Source organism: Strix aluco, chromosome 9, assembly GCF_031877795.1.
Source record: "Strix aluco isolate bStrAlu1 chromosome 9, bStrAlu1.hap1, whole genome shotgun sequence".
Taxonomy (NCBI): Eukaryota; Metazoa; Chordata; class Aves; order Strigiformes; family Strigidae; genus Strix; species Strix aluco.
Window position 1 is genome coordinate 27,198,420 of NC_133939.1, and position 12,890 is coordinate 27,211,309.

The 12,890-nt window shown below is 37.6% G+C and overlaps 1 long non-coding RNA gene across 1 annotated transcript; it reads left to right on the top strand.

Moving 5' to 3' along the window:
• Nucleotides 1–4,470: 4,470 nt before the first annotated feature.
• On the top strand, nucleotides 4,471–8,629 carry LOC141927414 (uncharacterized). Its single transcript, XR_012624382.1, has 3 exons — nucleotides 4,471–4,822; nucleotides 7,278–7,355; nucleotides 8,259–8,629. It is a non-coding gene; the product is annotated as an uncharacterized LOC141927414 (long non-coding RNA).
• The last annotated feature ends 4,261 nt before the right edge of the window (nucleotides 8,630–12,890 follow it).

The window sequence follows — 12,890 nt, forward strand, 5'->3', positions numbered from 1 at the left end:
TCCCAAACCTAAGAGCTGGGAATCTGTAACATACAAATTGTGGACAATTCTCACTTTTGACAACAGAGTTGGGGATAATTTTTAGTCTGCCATGAGAGAAGTTCCACTCTTTTATATCTGTTATAATTAACCTATCACTTGGTGTGATAGTTTTTTTGGGGGGGGGGGGGGGCGGGGGGGGGTGGAATTAAGGAATTTCTTCTGAATCGTGATCTCCCATTGAATTTGCATCTGCCAGAGATACAGATATACTGTATTTCAATCACCTTTTATCCATACTCACAGCCACTCTTGTAAAGAGTTGGATAAGTTATTACCATCTTCCTGATCTGTTGTTAGGTGAGATAACTCCAAGGAGGGTTTTGGTTTCTCAAAGCTGTCTCATTCAGAATTTTCTTCTGAAACAATTCAAATGGTTGATGATCCTGGTCATGAATTTTATCTGACACAAAAATATTAGACTTAGTAATTAGGAGTAATAGTTCCGGTTTGAGGCATGTTTCAAATAATCATTATTTATTGTTATTATTTATGTTTACTGTCATTTTATGAATTTGATAATTTTCACTTCAGTTTTTCAATTCTAAGTAAAAGGGGTGAATGCAGAAGACACTGAAAAATTATTTTTGCATATTTTAAAATAAAAATATTTCTAAACATTATGATATTTAATATTGCACGTAAGAAAACATAGGCTAATGAAATCTATTGAAGTTAAAAAAAATACATTGAGGATTAATTTCAAATAATGCTTATTATTTGAAATATTTTAAAATAACTGCTGTTTTTCCCTGCCTAAACTTGAATATTCAGCTTCAAAGAGGATGACATAATGGTCCAAGTGCTGCATTGGATATTTGGAATGCTTTTTTAACTCATGCAGAAAAACCAACAGAGCCTGTGAACTCATCTACCTGACAGCTGTTAAGGAGCTGGTGAGGGTTCAGCAGCAGTATAAAATGTTTGCTGGCAATGCTTTTTCTTGCACAGATGCTTTGGGTCTTCTCCTGTGCTAAGAAAGACGTGGCTAGCTCTTGGTAACTCTGTAGAGAGTCATTAATAGTCTGATCTTTTTAACCTGTGTTTCCATGGGTGTTTTTAAGGAAGAGGAAGAAAAGGAGGAGAATGTGTGTTAATGTGGATTACTGGGTTTACGACTCTGGATGTTCTGGTCCTCCATAGTTGATTGTGATGACTCATTAGATGCTTTGTGCAGAAGGGTTTTATTATGCCCAACCATTATGATGGCACTATACACTAAGCTTTTATTTGGGGATTAAAAAACCCAACTAAAGCGACTATAGTCTGAATCAGTAAGGCCCATCAGTTAGACTGGGTGTCTGGAGAGAGCAGCCCTGGAGCTATTAGCTCAGCCTGCTAGTGCCTTTGCTGCAGGGTAGGGTTTCAGCAGCACTTTTCCTGGATGAAGAGTTTAGAGTGCTGTTGGGCTCAAGTTGCTTTGGGCTGCAGGTGCAATTCCACCCTTAGGCAATCTAGTTTGTTCAACTTTCTTTTCTGCTGAAAGGTATTTGGAGGACCGTCTCTTTGCCGATGTAGCTGTAGAGGGTAGAATGGTCACCAGAAGGGGTCAGGCGTGGTGCAAGGAGTTTGTGGCTCCTGGGAATGGTTAGCCCTAGCAAGTGGTGTTGGGCTGTATTAATAGATTATGATTTTGCACTGAGCAGGGAAGGTAATTTTGCTCAGATAGGTTGGTACAGAAGTTTCCATAATTAGCTGTAACTTTTTAGAGTTGTCAATATGGAAGTTTTCTTTTGGGTACAGTCTCTAACTTGGCAACACTGTTATAGAGTAGTTGAACAGTGGGTCTTACTTTGATTAGGTCTTAGCAACAGAACAGATCTACAATAACTATTTCTCTACTATTATTTTTTACAGTGCTTTCTGGCTGTGATGTCTGTATGCATACCCAGGAGCACCCCCTTACATGTCCATGTAGACATGGCTACATTTCACCAACTGCCCCTGAGTTACCTTGTAACTGATGACCTAGATTTAGCTTTTTGAAGAAAGTTCTGTAAGAGCTGCTGCCTCATTCCTTATTTACTTCACTTTCAGGCAGGTTTCAAGTTCTGCTGTTGAAACCTGTTACAAGTACCCGAGACAGCAAATTCAGCAGCACTCAGGTGGTTCTTCCATCCAGGCTGCAGTCTCTGTGTTGTAGTAGCTGTACCCTAAAGTGCCGGTGATCGGAGAGGTGGCGTCTGGTAATAAATTGAACTGTCTATGGCTGGTGTTTGGATAAGAGTGGAACCACACCACCACTGGAAGTGGTCTTTAATCTTTTTTTTTTTTCCCTATTCACTAATGCAGCCACAAAACCGATGTGTTTTATCTGTAAGCAATGTCTGTTATCTGCAGATGATGTAGTTTTCTCTCACCTCAGAAAAATACCATTAGCTCACGCTACAGCAGCTTCCTCTTTTGTTTTTTTGATACTTCCAGTTTATGAGACAAATATTAGGATTAGCATGCAAAAACTAGTGGATCACATGAAGGCCAAACACAAAATTACCCCAAATCATGATGTATCCTACGTATCCTTCCCTCATTGCTGTTAAAAGGAGAGGTAATACCCTTCTTCTCTCAGGGACTGAGGTAACAGGGGCCTATCACCTTGGGGTCTGTGTCCTGCTGTGCATCCCAGAGTGTACTAATCTCTGCATTTAGCTCTTCTTTCATATGCATTTATGAAAGAGCTTTGCACAGATGGGTAAGAGTTTTTATCCACATTTCTTGGTGGTTTAGTGTAGTTACATCAGGAGGAGTAATTATTTCTATCAGCAAGATTGTGACAGCCACCACATATTATGGAAATTTTCTTCATTGAAACTTTAATTTTTTTTTCTTTTGTTTGATTCTCATAGCAACACAAAGAATAGTTTAGAAATATAATTGCAAACTCTAGAAGAAATATAACCAGACTGACTATGAAGCTGAATTGCATTAGAGCACTGGGAATAGAGCCACCTATAAAAGAAAATGAGCAGAAAGAAAATCACAGCTTGAGCAGTTGTCATTTGTCAAGAAAGGGGAATCTGCACTGAACCACCAACAACTGGTCGCCCAGGAGAAAAGTCATTTTGACAGTGATGGCTTGTAGCCTGCCAGTGTTGGAAAACTCATGAGGTAGTTCTTTAACAGCAACGATTACTTCATTATTGAGCACATGGTGTACAGTTACGCTGCTTAACTGCATTTGTCTAACACATTTAATCTTGTATGGGGTTGGGTTAACCAGTTGTGCAGAGGGCTAAGACAGTTGAACTCTCAGCTAACACCTTGAGCAATCAACAAAACCTTTCCTAAACTCAAGGGTTTGACTTGTAAACCATCTGTACTTTGCTGCTAAACAATAAACATGGCTTCTTGAAAGGAATTGCAAATGAGATATTGATACAGTTATAATATTCTCAAGAAAATCTTTATAAAAGTTCAAGTTACTTTATTTAATGAATGCATTAATTCATGACACAAATCTTTTAATGCCTCATCCCTTCTCAACATTGTGCTCACTGAATAGCAGTTATATATATTACAATTTCAGATATTTTTATATTATCCTTTTTTGGCTTTGCATACATGCAATCTGTAGTAATATAATAACTGCTTGCAGAAAGTATTAACAATATTTTTGTATTTCTATATCTAGTAATAATAGACTGTTCTAAATTTTTTTGTTAGCTGAACTTCATAAAAGTCTTGTGAGAAATCCTAACTAGCGTTTTACTGGTTTGAGACACACACAAGTTCACTTTTGAATCCTGTTCTTCACATATTCTTTATAAACTAAAACTTTTCTATTGACTAACCCTCATTGACCCAACAATTCATGTCAGCATCTTTCTCACCTCTGCATTGTGAAGAAATCTAGAAGTCATATAAGGGTTTTTTTAGAATATGAGGTAAATGTAAACCTGCAGCAATATGGGATAGAAAAACATGGGTGTGTCCATATTCCAAGACTGCTGCAATACAAACATAGTGGTCCAAGACACCTCAGAAATAAGTGTAGATCATCTTAACTGCAATTGAGAGCCTTACATTTAAAAACAAAGAATGTTTTAGATTGGTAAAGAGAAATGTAACCTTCTGACATTTGAGACTGGGATAATTATCTTTTATTAGTATTTAATTGTAGTTCACGAGCATAGAGATATTACCCAGAACTAATTACTGGTTAAATACAGAGATATGATTTGGTGAATGCTTTTATATCTGCAAATTCTAAATAATTGGCTTATCTATGAAAATAGGCATTTGCCTGTGGAGTAGAATAGAACTTAAAGGTTTACTTCTTAATTTTAGTAAGTACTAGTTTAAACATTATTTTAACATTGTTATATATTTTCTTGCAAAATCTCGAGTGCATTGTCAAATCCTTGATGTGGAAAAGGTAACGCTGAAAGGGTGGGCTCTGTATTTATGTCCCTATAAGGAGTAACAAAAAGGTTTTCAAATTAATACATTTCTTACTGATTTTGATCATCTTGGAATCATTTAGGTCATGAGATACATCTAGTGAGGAGCAATTTTACTGTGTTTCACATTTCCACCACCCTCTTTAAGAACTCTTTAATGCCAAGATGGAAGGAGTGATTTTTTTTTTTTTTTTTTTTTTTTTCCCCTCTAGACACCGGCTGGATGTTTCAACCCTGATAATTGATGGAGAACTTCATAGAAAAGGACAGTTCATGTGGTGCTGTCCCATTCTAATCCCAGCTGCTGCTGTTTCTGCCTGTATTGGTTCATCCTCACTGTTTTTGTGATTGCTATAGGGACGTTGTGTCTGTATGCAGGAAAGGTGAGCAAATTTATTGTGAGAGGTAGGGAGGTGATCTCACAGCAGCTCATAGACTTGTGGGCCATGCTGTGGGAGTTTGGGACCATTGGGAAGAGATGGTATTATGGGGTTAGAGCACACATATTATGTGTGATAATCATACACATTATGTACCCCAAGAAGCAAGACCAGAGATGCAGGGTTTGTAGGGAGAAGTAGTAATTTTCTATTAGAATGGCTGACATAATTGGAAAAGTGACGAGCTTTTGAACTTCACATTCTTTTATCTGGTCCTGCAAAAAGATTGGTTCATTTCCATCAACATCAGTTTTTCTACAAAAAAACCCCAACCTGCCTCCTCTGATCATTTAGAACTTTTTTTTAAAGCTCAAAGTGCTTTATTTTGTGAGACCTAAACAGGCACAATATCTTGATTTATTTACAGTGAATTATAAGAATCTGAAATTCTGTACCTGATCTGAAATGGTATCATGGTATAACTTATCTAATTTTCAAATTGTAAATTAACAGTTAAATTAATCACTGCATTATGTAATTACTTTAGGAGTTGTCATCTTATCTCCATGAAGTGCTGAGGCCTCTCCTTAGGCAAGTTTGGTGATAGTTCCTGTTGTGATCGTCCGTTTTCTTTGTCTTTGCTGCTAGATGGACAGTGTAGAAGCAGGGAATAGTGGGAGGAGCTCTGGTGGAAAGAGGTGACAGCGACATTTCTCTCTGAAACAGTCACCATTTGTGTCAGCCGCACAAAGCCATGTGTTCAAGCTGCAGCCATCTCTGACCTCCCTATACATGAAGGCAAACAACGCATGTTTGACTTTTTTTTGGTCAAGTTTGTGCCCTTCACTGGACTCGTGATGCTTAGTTCTGTGTAAGGGCTCCTGCGCTGTCTTAGGGGTGCTGGATGGGACTTTTTTTTCCATTTGAGGCAGAGGTTGGAGGAGGAAGGGGGTGCGTGGCTGCATCTCTGAACTTTATTACAAATGGCACAAATTGTTGGCTTATGTCCTTCTCTTGCCACTGTTTCATGTGTTGGTCAGTAGTAAAATCATATTTTGGTACCATCTGGGGACTTGGAATCATATTCTTTTTAATGAACTGAGTCAAAACTGGTTTTAAGATACTGTTAACTGAGGCAGAAGCCACTGCACTGTCATTGTTCATACCTTTAAGGCTGTTTCAGCCATTATTATTATTATGATTATTAATATTATTATTATTTAATTAAAATGTTTTCTATTAAGAAATACTCAACAATAAGGCTTTTCATCTAGAGAATAAGTAGGTAACATTTAAGAGCTCTTAACTGCTCTCAACTGCAGCATGTGAAACTGAAGAAGAGCTTGACTAAATTGAGCTGACTGTAGCCAAGAAAAGTGGTGTGATGCTCAGAAAGCCATGGGGCTGACCAAGATATGAATTTCTGCAGCAGGTGACTGGGAGGAAATGAGTTTCAATGAACAAAGTAAATTTCTTAAATTGATTTGAAATACTGATTTGAAAGACACCTTTAAAGATGCTTACTTGACATTAAACCAAAGCAGCACTTTACTGTTAAGTCCCTGAAGTTCTCTGAAAGAAAATCTGCCTGAAAAATCTATGGAAATTGTCATGATATGACCAAAAATAAAATGCATCTATTTGATATTGCAGTGTAAATGATGTTGATTTGCAGCATTCTTACACTGATGAAAGACAAAAATGAGAAGGAGAAAAGAAAAATTACTCTTAAGAACTAAGTTTTCTCATATTTAGTTGTGATGACTTGTGACAAAGGAAATGAATGTTTTCATTTCTAGAAGTTATTCCAGACAGAGATAAAGTAGTGGAGAATGTGTGTTCACAGTATGAATGCTTTCACTACCTGCACTCTTTTATTTCAGTCACTCATTATAGGCCAATAAACTAGGAGCACAGGGAGATTTAAGCAGAAAGGAATGGCAAGTCAATAACAGGTAGCGTTTATTGTTCAAATGATTTAACGTAAACCCTCTATTATGGAGCATATCATGGGCAGAGCTTGGTGAGTGACAGCTTGCATCATACACTTTGTGTTTTAAACAGCTAGCACAACTACTATGCTACCATTCAGAAAGTAGAAAACTATCGCTGTGCAAAAGTGGAAAATACCTGCTATTGTGCTGGTGGAGCTGTCAGGGGACTCTTGCTGGAAAAAAATAGCTATGAGCTTGGTTCAGTTGAAATCGGTGAAGTTATGCTGACATAAGCTGGAGAAAAACATTTGTGAAATCCAGTCTCAGATATTTCATAGAAAATATTAGGGGTTGTGAGAGGGGTGTGTTTTCAGGTAAGCATTTAATATTTTATACAGTGACTTCTAGTACTGGTGTCACCACTAATAAAAGTATCATAAAAGTTATGCTAGAGAATTCTGCTTGTGTGTGCTTTCTTATTTTAACCTATTGAACATTTAATTATTTCTTGTAAAATTGCTTAGCTTTGACAGCTACTCCTACACCAGAATAAGTTTCAGTGGATGGTTGCTTCAGACCGAAAGGTTAAGACCTGTCAAAAAGTAAGTAATATAGACTTGAATCTCTTTTGGGTAAAAAAGGAATTGAATATAGGTACTCTTGTGCCTCTGGCTAACCTGAATATTGAGCAGCCAAATAAATGGAAGATGATTTCTTTCTTCTTCAGCTTCTTATTTTTTGCTAGCTGAGGACAAAATATCCTAGTTGATTAGGATGTTATGAGATCTTCATGCTAGGGATCTCAACCTTAATGGATAGAGCAAAGGAATGGTGGTATTTGGTTTTGAGTGGGTTTGATTTTTTTTTTTTGTAAACTCTGTTGCCTGTGTTCTTTCATGAATTTATCCAAGTGACACCAGAAATTCAGTATATTTAAAATCTAACCTTTTGAAATATGACTATCATTAAAAGTCAATTTTACAATTAAGGCAACCTCTTTTGAAAAATTTACCCTGGGACAAGTGTCAGGAAAAATTAAGCTTTGCAGGGGAAGTGTGCTGAGATGCAGTCATTTTGGGAAACACTTTTCTTTGGTAGCACAGAAAATGCAGACACAGAGATAACAGTTGATTGCTTTTCACTGCAGAATAAAGTTTAGTTTTTCAAATTCCCTGGTAGTTGCTAGCTTCATTAAAGATTTTTAGTGAGCAAATGCAGCTAACAGTGCTTTGATTCTTAGTTAAGTGGAAGTTATTAAAACAGTTGTCTTGAAGTTTTTGTAAAAAACAAAAGATGTAAATAATTGAGGTTTTATATAAGTTAGGAGTAGTAAGTGTAGGAAAATATTCTATCTTAATAATAGGCTTAACAAGGGAAGGCAATAAATCATTTCTAATTACTAGTCTTGTTGATTATATGTTTCCTTATTCTAATCTTCCAAATTGCATCCTAAGCTCAGACTTCTTTGTAAATGAGATTGCTTTTCTTCTTCTTCCGTTTTGTAGGATGTGTCACGTTGCAGAAAGACATGCATGTCCATCAAAATCACTTTCCTGCCTTTTGGATGACAATCAACATTTTGTTCAAAAAATATGGAGGACATTCTACAGCCATCTGGAATATTGCTGTTGTACGGCTGGCTTCAGTTCTTTTAGGGTAGAAAAATGGACAAAATGAATTGTTGGTGTGGTCACTCTACCAAATTCAATGTTGATTACTTTTGTGTGTCTGTCTGATATAAAGTCTGTCATTCAGTTTCCATATTTAAAAAGAGGATTATTGAAAAGTTAAATCTTTGAGGATGGTGTAGGAAAACCTGAGGTAGATTGCTGAAAGAAGCATCTCCTTCCATCATTTTAGGAAAGCACCTAGTACACAAAGCTAAATAAATAATGGTATCTTTCTTTGCCTGAAAATTAAATTGGGTCTTTTATTTTTATCTAGCCCTAGGGACTAGTGAATAACTAGTAGAAGAGAGCTTGAGATCTCTGTCTTACTCCTTGCAGTGTGTGCTACACAATATTTGCCTTGCTGGTGTGCCTGAACACACAGGGCAGGAGGGATAAAAATACCCAGTGATCCGGCATATTGGGAAACTGTATGGCTAAGAAGTAGGATATGTAGCCAAAATCAAGTGGTCTTATGATTTTGCTTCTTGTCTAACTGTTATGTTGTCATTTAAGCACAGCATACTGATAGAAAAAAAAACCAAAACACTTAAGGAAGTCCTGTGCTGAGGAACAATATTTCTGAGTCACACTGCTTTCTTAGTGTTTCTCTGAGGGCTACAGATTATATACTTATACCCAGGAGTTTACATAAAAGCATGCTTTAGTTTTAAGTGTATGCAATGCGATACTTTTACATTTCTCAAAGTTGTTTACTGCTAAACTGGCAGAAAGTTTGGTCCAGTAGTAGGTATAATTACAGCAAGAAACAAAAGCCCTGTTTTTGCAACCCTGGCCCCTGTAGGCAGTCACTTGCTGACATAAGTAGTCATTTCAATGAAGTAATTGTCCATCCCCTGACCCGCAGAGGCTGTGTGTGGGAGCGCGGGGCTGTGGCTCTCACCCAGACCTTGCCAGTCTCGATAGGAGTTGAAGGACTCTGGACACCTGGGCTGTAGGAGCTGCGCTTGGACCATGAGCTGGTTTCACATGAGTCATTGTGCAGCCATCAGAGTGGTAATGACTTCTGGTTTTAATTATGTGTTTTAAAATCGCGGGGTTGTTCTCTGCAGCTGTTAGCACTTGCTATCTTTTGACAGTTGTAGTTTTAGACAGCCCATTGGTAGTCTGTTCTCCCAAGATGGGGACCTTGCTGATGACTGCAGGAGGCTGCTCTTGGCAGTTTTTCTGACTAGATGGTGGTTTAGTGTTATGAGAACTGAATTGTCATCACTTCTGCACCGAGCTTAAATTTTTTATTCTTTTTCATCTGCTATTGTTCATGAAGTTCACGTACCAATGTACAGCTCAGGAGAATGAATCTGGAAAACCCATAACAGCTGCACTATAGTACCCTGTAGCTGTACTCTAGACGTGGGAACCCAATATATATTTGCTACAGTACTGTGCCATATATTCATTTAAAAGATTATTATTTTGGGGTTAATGCAGTGGCCAGGCTCTGGTGTGTTGTGCAGGGTACTGGGAATTTGGTGGTTCGTCTCTGTTCCTTTCAGCTGGCAAGAAATAGAAGCACTAGAGAGGCAGCACACCAGACGCCGGGGGAAAGAGCAACTTGCTCGCAGTTGCTGATACCTCTGGCCAGCACCCAGACTGGTACTGATGAGCTCTGCAAGAGCTGTCTCCAACCCTCCTCAGCTGTGGAGATGGCTGTTGTGTCCGGCCTTAAGGGAAGGAAAAAGTAAAGAGTGGAAAATTAGAATGTCATGCAGGATAATTGGTCCTGAACTAGTTTAATTTAATTTTTTTTTAATTAAGGGTTTAGGGTAGCACAAGAAGAAGACAGTAAGCAAGCAAAGAACAATGCGTCATGACTTGCAGGTGATTAGGGAATATACTCTGCAAACTGTGAAATTATATGTAGAATACAGATTAATTCATTTAATCTTGTCCAATAGAGTATCTGTGGTGTAGTGGCTTAATAGATATTAAAATCAGAGATTTGGGGGGGTTATTTTATTGATTTCACCTAATTTATGTTTTTTAATCAGGAATGGGATCAAGTTTCTGGGGAAAAGAGAAGGTTCTTATAAAGAGGTTTGAAGAAGCTAGAGATATGGTGGGAGAAGCTGGGAACCAAAACACATGTTGTGTTAGGGTAATCAGAAATACTTGAGTGAAGGATTTGCATAGCTTTTAAAATATCTCTCCTCATATTTAAGAGAACTATTATGCACATCTTCAGCTCTGACTTTGTTCACACAACTGGCTTAATGCAGCTCACGGTAGTGCTGAAAGAAAGTATTTGCAGTGACATTTCTAAAGTATTTTGTCATTGCATGATGCAAGTCTCCAGCCATACCAATAAAAACCAGTATAATCAGTTGAAATATTTGCCATTTTCCCTCCAAACTGCTATGACTAAATGTCTCTTAACAGCCTAGTGTAAATATAACAGATAAAGCCTATAGTATGGGCAGGTATAGGTAGTATGAGTATACTGAGGATTTAACATTGTCTTCATTTATCCTATTCTATGCTCAATATTCAAAACACTATTTTAGAAGGAGTTTTAGTCTTTGGATTAGATGTGATAGTATGGAATTGCAGCAGTTGACCAGGAATAATCTGAAGAAGCAACCTTTTTTTTTTTTTTTTTTAGACATGTCACCCGTTACTCTAAGTCTCATTATCTTGTAACCAAATAGTGTATTTTAAAGAGCAGCAGTGTGTTACACTAAGGCATTCTTAAGAACATGGGCCCCAAAACAAGTTACTGTAAAGTAAGGAAAGGTGGAAATTTACTGACCAAGTGTATCAGTTGCTTTGCATTAACAGCCTCTGGGCAGAATCTTACCCCTTGTAATGTGGGAGCAGTAAACTACACTTCTTTTATTGTACTGAGGGTATGTAAGGGCATGAAGGTAGTAAAGTGGAATAGCTGGGATTAGTTCTCACTGTGACTTACTTTAACTCTGCTGTTTGCTTGTTCTTGGTAGCAGTTTCTCTTCCACAAAGTTTGGGAGGGTCTGAACTAAAACATGTGAACAGCAGTCCAAAAATAATAATTTTTCCTATACAAAACCCCCCACAGTAATGTGGAGTAGGTGTTTCAGGGAGATACCTTTGGACAGCCTTTCTGATGGCTATGTAAAGTTGTAGTTCTTTAACTCTCATCACTGTTTGTGACTGGAGTTCATGCTGCTTTAAGGAGATAGCTTGTGAGAAGTGATCCCCTACATGGCTTGCAGTGAAAACTGGGGCGTAATGGAAGTTTGTTGGACCTTGTGTGCCATGGCAGTGCAAACAGTTTTCCCACCACAAGAAATGTTGAGGCAAACTGTGTTGCAAGAAAAATCTCAAGGTAACTGTTGTCTGGAGTCAGAGACTCTTTCCTCTTAGACTGAAAACATGTAAAACTTCCTGAGTATGGGTATACAACAATGTAAAGAAAAGCATCTCATTTTACAAACTCTTTTGTCTGAGCAGCTGGGGTTTCCCTAGGTTATCTTGTTCCCGTGTGCATAGTCTCAGAAAGGTGTAACAATTTGTATGCTCCTGTCTGTGCTGTGAAGCTCCAGGCAAAATGCCTCCAGCTCTCCCCTGGGGCAGTGATACTCCATGTGGTGCCCAAATGGCCCATAAATTATTTGCTCACCTATTTTGAATATTTACAGCTTCAGCAAATGAGCCCCTGTGTAAAGCTGATGACATTGGGGTATTCCGTATAAACTAATAGTCTTTGATTGTCTCAACATTTTGAATCCAAACTGTCTTTACTTAACTATAAATTGAAAGTGTGGGAACATGAGAAACAACATCCTTGCAGAAATTTGTCAGTAAAATTCTCACTAAAAGACTGATCAGAGCACAGTTTAAAACTGAGTTTTGGGGGGAGAGTTCTTTTCCTTTTTTAATCAGGGCAAGTTACGTGCTAGGACTTGCAAGTCTAAAACCAAATTAAGCAAATCACAGGAGTAAGAAAGAGCAATGTAAAATTGCTGTCAGCACAAAATACATGTTATCCTCATATATCTCTAGGATTCCTTTCCGTGCTCAGTTAAAAAACAAAGTTGTAATAAGAATATAATAATCAACTAAGGTGTCAGCTTCATAATGCACCAAATACATGACATTTTTGTTTCAGATGGTATTTAGTAATGATCAGCATAACACAGATAGAACTTAACATAATAACTAGATCTCTTCTGTTTAGTGTCCTGGACTCTTGCATTTAGCAGAACAATTTCACCACAAATGGTATTTTAACTCTGGCTGATTCACATTTTAATTGATGTCTAAATTCTCTAACTAACTAAGCTATCATTATGGAAAGTTCACTGAAGTGCATTGCCTTTATGTGAATTGCAGCATTCTGGAGGTGCCTAGCTCAATGGAGAATGATAAAATGAATGTCAAAACTCTTGTTTTATTACCTGGAGGATGAAGAAGGATTCACAAATAAAGCAAATTTCATAACATGAGTAAGTAATATAATCATCTAATGGG